This window comes from Microcebus murinus, chromosome 28 (genome assembly GCF_040939455.1).
Source record: "Microcebus murinus isolate Inina chromosome 28, M.murinus_Inina_mat1.0, whole genome shotgun sequence".
Lineage (NCBI taxonomy): Eukaryota > Metazoa > Chordata > Mammalia > Primates > Cheirogaleidae > Microcebus > Microcebus murinus.
Genome location: NC_134131.1, coordinates 1,701,806 through 1,712,952, shown reverse-complemented (window position 1 = coordinate 1,712,952; position 11,147 = coordinate 1,701,806).

Here is an 11,147-nt window from a genome sequence, read left to right as displayed (position 1 = left end):
TATTTCCTTCTTCAGTGTTTCATAGTTCTCCCTGTAGAGGTCTTTTAACTCCTTAGTTAAATATATTCCAGGGTACTTTATTTTCTTTGTTGCTATTTTGAAGGGAATTGAGTCTTTGATTTGGTTCTCATTTGTACTGTTGTTGGTGTATATGAATGCCTCTGATTTCTGTGTATTGATTTTGTATCCTGAGACTTTACCAAATTCATTTATCAAATCAAGGAGTCTCTTGGTTGAATCCTTGGGGTTTTCTAGGTATAATATCATATCATCAGCAAAGAGTGAGAGTTTGATCTCTTCTGCTCCCATTTGGATGTCCTTAATTCTGCTCTCTTGTCTGATTGCTGTAACGAGAACTTCTAGCACTGTGTTGAACAGAAGTGGAGATAGTGGGCAACCTTGTCTTGTTCCAGTTCTAAGTGGGAGTGCTTTCAATTTTTCCCCATTCAGTATGATATTGGCTGTGGGTTTGTCATATATGGCTTGTATCATTTTTAGGTAAGCTATGTCTATGCCTATTTTGTTGAGTATTCATATCATAAAAGGGTTTTGAATTTTGTCAAATGCTTTTTCTGCGTCTATTGAGAGGATCATATGCTCTTTGTTTTTGCTTCTGTTTATATGGTGAATTACGTTTATAGATTTGCATATGTTGAACCATCCCTGCATCCCTGGGATGAAGCCCACTACGTTGTCATGAATTATTTTCTTGACGAGGACCTGGATTCGATTGGCTAGGATTTTGTTGTGTCCGACACAGGTTGTTGGGGTGTGGGCGGCTTTAAATAGACACAGTAGTCGCTCAGCCCTAGGATGACAGTGGCTTCATCGCACTACTGTGCTTCCACAATGGCAGACAGTAAACAGAAATGGGGCTCTTCTCCCTTCTTTTGGCTCCTTTAGCTACCTTTGCTGTGACAGTGGGTCCAGTCATCACCTGTGGCATGTGTCTCACACCTTGTAAACCTGTATCTTTCTCTTGCCCTATAATCCTATCTTTCTCTCCTCAATAAACCTCATTTTCGTGCTGCCTTAAAAAAAAAAATAAAGGAAGTGGGAAATGTGGTAACTCATACAATAGCCCTTAAAGCTTGCACTCAAAAGAGACACAAGTAATTTCTGCTCATGTTTCATTGGTCAAAGCAAAGCACATGGACACTTTGAAGGGCCAGGCTGTACCACACTACTATGGCAGATGGCATTTTCCAAAGACGAGTGTAGCAATACATTCCACCCCCCAGGTACTTCTGCAATATGACCTTGCTTCTCGCACATCAAGAGAGAGAGTTTAATTTCCTCCCCTTGAATTTGGTCTGACCTTAGTGACTCTCTTGTCATCAGTAGGCTATGGTAGAAACTTCGGTGCAGAGTGAGGTCTGAGGCTAGGTCGGAAAAGGCCATGCAGCCTGGTTCTCTCAAAATGCTTGATCTCCAGAAGCTTTCTCTTGGGCTGTTCGCTCCGGGTCAGCTGCTGCTGTGAGAAGCCCAAGCCAAACGGAGAGGCCACACGTGGGAGAGGCCCCAGTGCACTGTGGTTGACAATCCCAGCTGAGCACAGCCTTCCAGTCCCCGAGCTCCAGACCCATGAGTGAAGAAACCTGCAGATAATTCCAGCCCCTGGCCACGCAGGTGTCTCCGGCATTGTGGAGCCGGGACGGCCCTGCCTGAGTTCCCAACCTGCAGAATCTGTGAGCACCATAAAATAGGTGTGTTATGCCACTAAGTGTGGCAGGTTTGTTGTGTAGCACAGACACCCAGAATAGCTACTGCAGGCCTGGAAGGAGAATGCAATTGGAACTATTTGGTGAGCAACACTGACAACTGCCACAGACAAATTTGCTCATCTATGCACAGGCCATGCGAGGGACCAGAAAGGCTGCATGGCTCTCCGGCAGGGGGAATTAAGTGGCTGGGGACAGGAGGGACAGGGGAGGGAGGTTTTCCATCCTATATCCTTTTGAACCTTTAGTCTTGTATCGTGTGACCAGATTGCCTATTCTTTTTTTTTTTTTTTTTTTTTTTGAGACAGAGTCTCGCTTTGTTGCCCAGGCTACAGCGAGTGCCGTGGCGTCAGCCTAGCTCACAGCAACCTCAAACTCCTGGGCTCCAGTGATCCTTCTGCCTCAGCCTCCCGGGTAGCTGGGACTACAGGCATGCGCCACCATGCCCGGCTAATTTTTTTTTATATATATATATCAGTTGGCCAATTAATTTATTTCTATTTATAGTAGAGACGGGGTCTCGCTCTTGCTCAGGCTGGCTTCGAACTCCTGACCTTGAGCAATCCGCCCGCCTCGGCCTCCCAAGAGCTAGGATTACAGGCGTGAGCCACAGCGCCCGGCCTAGATTGCCTATTCTTAAAACAATCAGCCTGACGCTGTCTACCTCTTCTGGCCCAGAACTCTCCAGTGGCTTCCGGTGGCGGACGCCCTCTTCGGTTGCCCCGGTGATCTCCGCTTCGCTTCGTGGTATTAACACCCCGGAGCTCCCCTCGAGTGCGGGCTGGACCTACCGACTCCCTTCTGACGAGAGGAATGGGGCAAAGTGATGGCATCTCACTTCCAGGAGCAGGTGACGAAAAGATTGTGGCTGTCATCGCAGGTACCCTCACTCATTCCCTTGCTGCCGGCTCAGCCTGAGGGAAGCCAGCTGCCCTGTGGTGACATGGGAGGGACCTATGTGGGAGGGAGCTGAAGTCTGCAGCCAGCAGCCAGAGAACGCCCTGAGGTGTGACTACAACCTTGCAAGGGGACTCGGAAGCGGGGCCTCTGCCCGGCCAGGTGGCCACGGCCCCAGCCGGCCCTTGGCAAAGCCCTGGGAGAGACTCCGATCCAGCGGCATCCGGTGAAGTAGTGCCCGCGTCCCCAACCCCGGGGAAACTGTGACACATAAACGTTCGTTCTTTTTGTCTTTTTCCTTAGAGACCAATGTCTTGCTCCATTGCCCAGCAGGCTGGAGCGCAGTGGTGCAATCTCAGCTCGCTGCAGCCTCCAACTCCTGGGCCCAAGTAAGCCTCCTGCCTCAGCCTCTGGAGTAGCTGGGACGTGCAGGCGTGTACCGCCGTGCACGGCTAATTTTTATTTTAATTTTTGCATAAACGGGGTTTCTCTATATTGCCTAAGCTGCTCTCAAATTCCTGGCCTCAAGCCATCCTCCTGCTTCGGCCACCCAAAGTGCTAGGATTACGAGCATGAGCCACGGTGCCTGGCCACTGTTTGTCCTTTTATTTATTTTTTATTTTTATTTATTTATTTTTTGAGACAGAGTCTCGCTTTGTTGCCCAGGCTAGAGCGAGTGCCGTGGTGTCAGCCTCGCTCACAGCAACCTCAAACTCCTGGGCTCAAGCGATCCTCCTGCCTCAGCCTCCCAAGTAGCTGAGACTACAGGCATGCCCCACCATGCCCGGCTAATTTTTTCTATATATATGTTAGTTGGCCAATTAATTTCTTTCTATTTATGGTAGAGACGGGGTCTCGCACTTGCTCAGGCTGGTTTTGAACTCCTGACCTCGAGCAATCCGCCTGCCTCGGCCTCCCGGAGTGCTAGGATTACAGGCGTGAGCCACCGCACCCGGCTGTTTGTCCTTTTATGCTGCTGAATTTGGAGGACAATTTGTTAGGCAGTGATAGATAACTAATAGACTTCCCATTGCACTTAAAAAATACACCCACACTGCTCCCCATGAGCCGCGAAGGCCCCTGCTTCTCTCTCCTCCGTGTGGTCTCCCGCCCCTTCCCTCTCACTCAGCTGCACCCCGACCTCCTCTCCCCCGCGTCTGGGGCTGCGTCTGTCCAGCACAGCAGCCACCAGCACATGTGGCCATTTAAATGATTAATTAAATAAAATAAAAAATCAGTTCCTCAGTCACACTGGCCACATTGCAAGTGCTCAGTAGCCACGTGTGACCAGTGGCTACTGTATTGGGCGTCACAGAGAACACTGTCATCATCACAGAAAGTTCTGCTGGACGGCGCTGGTCTACAGGAAGGAGTGGCTCCTACTTGTGTAAAGGCTCCGCTGTACCTGCCTGAGTGACTGGGGGGACCCCAATGCCAGCAACCGAGGAGTGAAGGGTGGTGGGCCGGGTACCTTCTGGTCCTGTACCCTTCTCTTTGAACAGGCAGTTCTGCAACCTCTTGAAATCTATGCCTGAGTCTCACTGAAGAGGAGTGGGTGTGTGTGTGTGTGTGCCTGTGCCTACCCAGACACCGTGAGCAGACCTGGCGGCTCCTCACCCCCCGTGCCCACAGTCCAGCCGTAGAAAGAGGCCAGGGAGAAGGCCATGGTGCCTTCCTGCTCCCGTCTGAAGCAGTGGGCAGAAGACACGGAGGTGTGCAGGGAGAGCCGGGGGCAGGTGTGCAGAAATAGCCGGGAAGAGTGTGTCCACATGGGGAAGCTTCTTTGCAAACTTCTATGGACTGGGCTTCACCCATACACCAGGCTCTGCCTTTTCACGGGCGTTCCCATTCAAATACCCCCACAGGTCAGCCAGACAGCACGAGTGCCCATCCTTCCCCAAGAGGAGTGGCGATTCCGGGCCAGAGAGGCTGAGCTCCTTACCCAGCATCCCGCTGGGGGGCAGGGGCCAAGATGACATTGGCAGGTCTCCTGACTCAAGTCCAACGCTTCCCCACCCTGCTTCTAAGGTCATTATTTTTCTGTCCTTTAAGCTACTGACTTACACAGCTAATCGTGAGGGGTTTGTTTTGTTTTAGGAACTTCCTGGTAACAGTGTATGAACTCTTGCATCAGTTAGGACTTTGGGTTGTGACTAAAATTGGGTTAGGCAAACAAGGAAGTTTATTGGTGCAAGTAACTGAAAAGTGCGGGTGGTGGTTCTGACTTCAAGTGTCTCTGGGTCCTGGATCCCCAAAGGTATCATTCAAAAATCTGTCCTTCCTACACCCTGGCTTGCTTGCAGTCTGTGCTGTCTTTGCTCTCAGGCAGGTTCTCCCTCTGAGAGAGGGAGGTGAGTGCCCCTCTCTGTTAAAGATGAGTGCCAGAAGCCCCAGGCTCATTTGCTAGGAATGTAGCAACCTTTATGGAAAGAGAAAGCCTTAGGCACAGAGGCTCACACCTGTAATCCCAGCACTTCGGGAGGCCAGGGCAGGAGGATCATTTGAGGCCAGGAGTGCAAGACCATCCTGAGCAAGAGGGAGAACCCACCTCTACAAAAAATACAGAGCTAGACCCCTGTCTCTAAGAAAGGGGGAGAGGAAGAAGGAGAGAGAGAAAGAGGAAGAAGGAGAGAGAGAGAGACAGAGAGAGGCCTTTAGTTTGATGATGCCAGCAAAAATCCTGGGGCTGCCTCTCATTGGTTTGACTTGGGTCTGGTGTTCATTTTGAACCAATCACTGAGGACAAAGAGAGGTGGTATTCTGATTGGCCAGGTCTGGGTCACATGCCCACTCCACCCTCAGCCAAGGGATGGGGTAAGCTTTATTTTATGAATATTGATGGCGGGAAGGGATAGGTGACTCCCCAAAGAAACATCAAGGGTCATTACTAGAAGAAGGGAAAATGAATGCTAAACAGGGGAAAGGATAGACGTTCATTACAGGCTCTCAAATTATGTTCCGCAGCTGTAGCCACCTTGAATTTTCTGGAAGTAAAAGAAAGAGGCAGTTAGAATTGAGAGAGGTGGAAAGACCTGAGAAATGTTCAGGCAGTGGGATGAACAGAGCTGGGTGGCTACTTAGGCTGGAAGCGTGAGGAAGAGAGAGTGTTCTTGGCGCAAGCAACAGAAAATGACTCTGGCTACTTAAACAAAAGGAGCTTTCCGAGAAGGCCCTCATGGGTGCACAGCCACCTCGAGAAGGAATAGGCCTGGAGATGGGCAGGAATGAAGGGCCACAGGCAGGTGAGGAAGCAGGAAGCAGTGATGTCCCTTGTGCCGAGGATGCTGAGGGTGTCCACCTTGTTCGCAGAGTCCCAGTTCTGTTCTGGTGGCCACTTTACCTCACGTGCTTCTGCCCTAGCTCCAGGGTTAATCGTCTAAGCCAGTTATGGGGATCTCCTCATCCTTGCCAGAGACAGAGGGGTGTCATATGGCCCAGTTCTGGCCAATGAGCCATGAGAGGAAGTCTGCTTAGGGTTCTTTGAGGAAGGCTCCTTGGTTCCTAAGAAGGAGCTAGTGGAAGGGAAGGTGCCTCTCCTCCACTCAATCACTGGTGAGTTTAGGTGTGATTTCTTGGAGCTGTGGCAGCCATCCTGTGACCGTGAGGGGTCAGCCTGGAGGTGTGCACGCTGAGGACAAACAAGAAGAGAAATAGGCCGGGCGCGGTGGCTCACGCCTGTAATCCTAGCTCTCTGGGAGGCCAAGGCGGGTGGATCGTTTGAGCTCAGGAGTTCGAAACCAGCCTGAGCAAGAGCGAGACCCCCGTCTCTACTATAAATAGAAAGAAATTAATTGGCCAACTAATATATATAGAAAAAATTAGCCGGGCATGGTGGCGCATGCCTGTAGTCCCAGCTACTCAGGAGGCTGAAGCAGGAGGACTGCTTGAGCCCAGGAGTTTGAGGTTGCTGTGAGCTAGGCTGATGTCATGGCACTCACTCTAGCCTGGGCAACAAAGCGAGACTCTGTCTCAAGAAAAAAAAAAAAAAAAAAAAAGAAGAGAAATAACTTGGGTTCTTGATGAAATTGTTAGACCAGTGAAAGCACTGTTTCTGGAGGCCCTCTGTTCTAACATCTTGTGACATGAAATGATGAATTTGAATTCCCCTCCTGTGTAAGCCTGGTTTTTGGAAGCACCCTAACTTATGCCATGTGGGAGGGACAATCTGGTCGGGGCACAGGTCGTGCAAATCCAAACCTCCAACTTTTCTCGCCACCCTTGTGTGGCTTGATCAGGATTCAGAGTACTGGGGGAGGACGCCCATGGGCTGAGTTTAGCTCCTTCTGGCCATGCCATGGTTGGGAAAGGTTGATCTGGGCCATTAGCCTTCCACGGTGGGAAATGGCCTTTAGAAAGTTCCCTTCCACCACACAACTAGGGAGGGGTGACCCACAAAAAGAAACTGAAAGACTAGAGGAAGAGGAAGGAAGAATAAGTGCTGAACATCCAAATTCCCAATGGATCTCAGGCCTCATCTCACGCTGCCTGCAGGGCACCATGTGCTCACCACGTTTGTCATTTGACAGGCTGCATTCAGGCTTCTGTGCAGTTACTTGTATTATTTGGGGTGCCTGCAAACCCGTGTGCATCGTGAAGGCTTGTTCAAAAGGTCCCATCCATTCAGAGGGAGAGCTGGCCTGTCCCCAGAAGGAAGGGGCCGATGTGGGACTGGCCCTAGGGCCAAGGTCTATACTCAGGTGCAATTAAGAACTGACAAAGAGGCCGGGCGTGGTGGCTCACGCCTGTAATCCTAGCACTTTGGGAGGCCGAGGCGGGCGGATTGCTCAAGGTCAGGAGTTCGAAACCAGCCTGAGCGAGACCCCGTCTCTACCAAAAATAGAAATAAATTACTTGACCAACTAAAAATATATATACAAAAAATTAGCCGGGCATGGTGGTGCATGCCTGTAGTCCCAGCTACTCGGGAGGCTGAGGCAGGAGGATCGCTGAGCCCCGGAGATTGAGGTTGCTGTGAGCCAGGCTGACGCCATGGCACTCACTCTAGCCTGGGCAACAAAGCGAGACTCTGTCTCAAAAAAAAAAAAAAAAAAAAAAAAAAAAGAACTGACAAAGAAGGCCAAGCGCGGTGGCTCACGCCTGTAATCCTAGCACTCTGGGAGGCCGAGGCGGGGCGGATTGCTCGAGGTCAGGAGTTCGAAACCAGCCTGAGCAAGAGCGAGACCCCGTCTCTACTATAAATAGAAAGAAAGTAATTGGCCAACTGATATATATATATAAAAAATTAGCCGGGCATGGTGGCACATGCCTGTAGTCCCAGCTACTCGGGAGGCTGAGGCAGGAGGATTGCTTGAGCCCAGGAGTTGGAGGTTGCTGTGAGCTAAGCTAACGCCACGGCACTCACTCTAGCCTGGACAACAAAGTGAGACTGTCTCAAAAAAAAAAAAAAAAGAACTGACAAAGAGCTGGGTGCAGTGGCATGCACCTGTAGTCCCAGCTACTGGGGAGGCTGAGGCAGGAGGATCTCCTGAGCCCAGGAGTTCGAAGCCAGCTGGACCAATACAGCAAGACCCTGTCTCTTAAAAAAAAAAAAAAAAAAAAAAGGCCGGGCGCGGTGGCTCACGCCTGTAATCCTAGCTCTCTGGGAGGCCGAGGTGGGTGGATTGCTCAAGGTCAGGAGTTCAAAACCAGCCTGAGCAAGAGCGAGACCCCGTCTCTACTATAAATAGAAAGAAATTAATTGGCCAATACATACATATATATATATATATAAAATTAGCCGGGCATGGTGGCACATGCCTGTAGTCCCAGCTACTCGGGAGGCTGAGGCAGAAGGATTACTTGAGCCCAGGAGTTTGAGGTTGCTGTGAGCGAGGCTGACGTCACGGCACTCACTCTAGCCTGGGCGACAAGCGAGACTCTGTCTCAAAAAAAAAAAAAAAAAAATAGAACCAACAAAGGTGCTTTCACATTAATGAGCTCATCTGTCCACCTCACAGCTTCAGTTTCATCACTGACTTAACAGTGTCACATCAACATGCTGCCTTTGAAGCCACGGTTGCAAAGGGGCCCTCCTTCTGCTGTGCTTCTGTTCCAGAGGCTTCCACAGACACCTTCTCCTCTAGCAGAGTCAATAAGTTGCTGCGCTCTGTCTTCACGTCCCCTAACGTGCTTTGTATCCCCTAGGACTCCTTTGATTGAAAGTGACAGGAGTCTACTCAAATTGGCTTTTTGGCTCATATAACTGAGAAGTCCTAAGGATACTTCTAGTTTTAGGATCCAGGCTCCTGGAGTCACGAGGAATCAATCCATCACTGTTAGTTATCAAAAGTCTAACAGATCACCCTAAAACTTATGGTTTACAACAACAACAACAACAGCAATTAATAATGATTTCTCACAGTTTCTGATGGCCAGGAATTCAGCAGCAGCTTAGCTGGACGGTTGGGGCTCGAGGTTTCTCACGAGGTTGCAAGCCAGATGTCAGGTGGGGCGGAAGTGATCACCTCTGAGGTGGCTCCTTCCCGTGGCTGTCAGAGTGGTGCTGCTTGTTGGCAGGAGGCTTTACTTCTCTCCCCACAAGGGCCTCTCTGCAGGGCTGCCTGTGCATCCTCACAGCATGGCGGACCTCTCTGCAGGGCTGTCTGTGCATCCTCATCCTCACAGCATCTCCAGACCCACATTCTATGTGCTCAGCGACCTCCGTGGGAAGAAAGGACTGCTTTCCAAAAAGTGCTGGCAAAACTTCCAAGGCAGACGCTGATTGGCCTAACTTGTGCATATGCTTATCTCTGAACCAATCACTGAGGTCTAGAGATGCCACTCTCTGACCGGCCACAGCTAGGCCACACCCCCAACCCTACAACTGAGGGTAGAGGTGGCTGCTAGCGGCTCCTGGAGAAAGTGAGGGAGGGATGTTTCCTAAAGCAAAAATCAAGGCATCGTTACTGAACCAGGACAAACGCTGGGCAGGAAAAACAGCACATGTCCACCTCGTCTTCCTCTCTTGTGCTCCAACTATACATTTCAGTGCCCCTTGGTTTATCACCTTTTTCATGAAATCATTTGCTTTCTTGGCTTTATAGAATTCTAAGGCGACCCCCAAGATCTCCACCCCGGGGCCTGCACGCCTTCTCACAGTTACTCAGTCAAACGCTAATCTAGATGTTTCTGTGACAGAATTTTGCAAATGTAATTAAGGTCCCCAATCAGTTGACCTGAAGATAGGAGATTACCATTGGTGGGCCTGACCTAATCAGGCAAATCCTGGAAAGGGACAGGGTTCTTCCTCGCAAAGGAGATTCACAACGTGACGGAGTTGACACGGGGGAGATCCCCTGTTGCTGGCTTTGAAGACGGAGGGGTCACAGGGCCAGGAGTGCGGGCAGCCTCCAGGAGCCGAGGGTGGCTGCTGGCTGACAGCTTGCAAGCGCACAGCCACGAGGAAGTGAATTCTGCACACAACCTGAATGAGCTTGGGAGTGAATCTTCCCCCAGAGCCTCCAGAGAACACAGCCTTGATCTTGGCTTCGGGATATCCTGAGCAGAAAACCCGGTCACGCAGTACCAGGTTTTTGACCTGCAGATTTGTGAACTAAGAAACAAGTATTGTTTTAAGCCACTAAGTTTATGGAAATTTGTTACATAGCAATAGAAAATTAATACAATACACTTCTTTTTCTTTTTGAGACAGAGTCTCACTCTGTCACCCAGGCTAGAGTGCCGTGGCGTCAGCCTAGCTCACAGCAACCTCAAACTCCTGGGCTCAAGCGATCCTCCTGCCTCAGCCTCCCGAGTAGCTGGGACTACAGGCATGCGCCACCATGCCCAGCTAATTTTTTTCTATATATTTTTAGTTGGCCAATAAATTTGTTTCTATTTATAGTAGAGATGGGGGGTCTCACTCTTGCTCAGGCTAGTTTTGAACTCCTGACCTCGAGCAATCCACCTGCCTCGGCCTCCCAGAGTGCTGGGATTACAGGCATGAGCCACCATGCCTGGCCTACAGTACACTTTTTTTTTTTGAGACAGAGTCTCACTTTGTTGCCCAGGCTAGAGTGAGTGCCGTGGCATCAGCCTAGCTCACAGCAACCTCAATCTCCTGGGCTCAAGTGATCCTCATGCTTCAGTCTCCCGAGTAGCTGGGACTACAGGAATGCGCCACCATGCCCGGCTAACTTTTTCTATATATTTTTAGTTGGCCAATTAATTTCTTTCTATTTATAGTAGAGACGGGCTCTCGCTCTTGCTCAGGCTGGTTTTGAACTCCTGACCTTGAGCAATCCGCCCGCCTCGGCCTCCCAGAGAGCCAGGATGACAGGCGTGAGCCACCGCGCCTGGCCAGTATACTTCTTAATGGACTCTTAAGATCCCTCTGGTAGGGAGCTTCTCTTTGATCTCCTTAATACCTCATCCCCAGATGAGGGCCTGGTACACCATAATGTCCCTTTTCCTCTGCCAGTCCCACTATCCAGGAAAGAGGTGGGAACATTCTACCCCCGCCCGGCAACTGCCAACTCCCTACCCTGCAGGGCTTACGCAGGAAGCTGCTCCGAGTGGCGTTGCACAAAT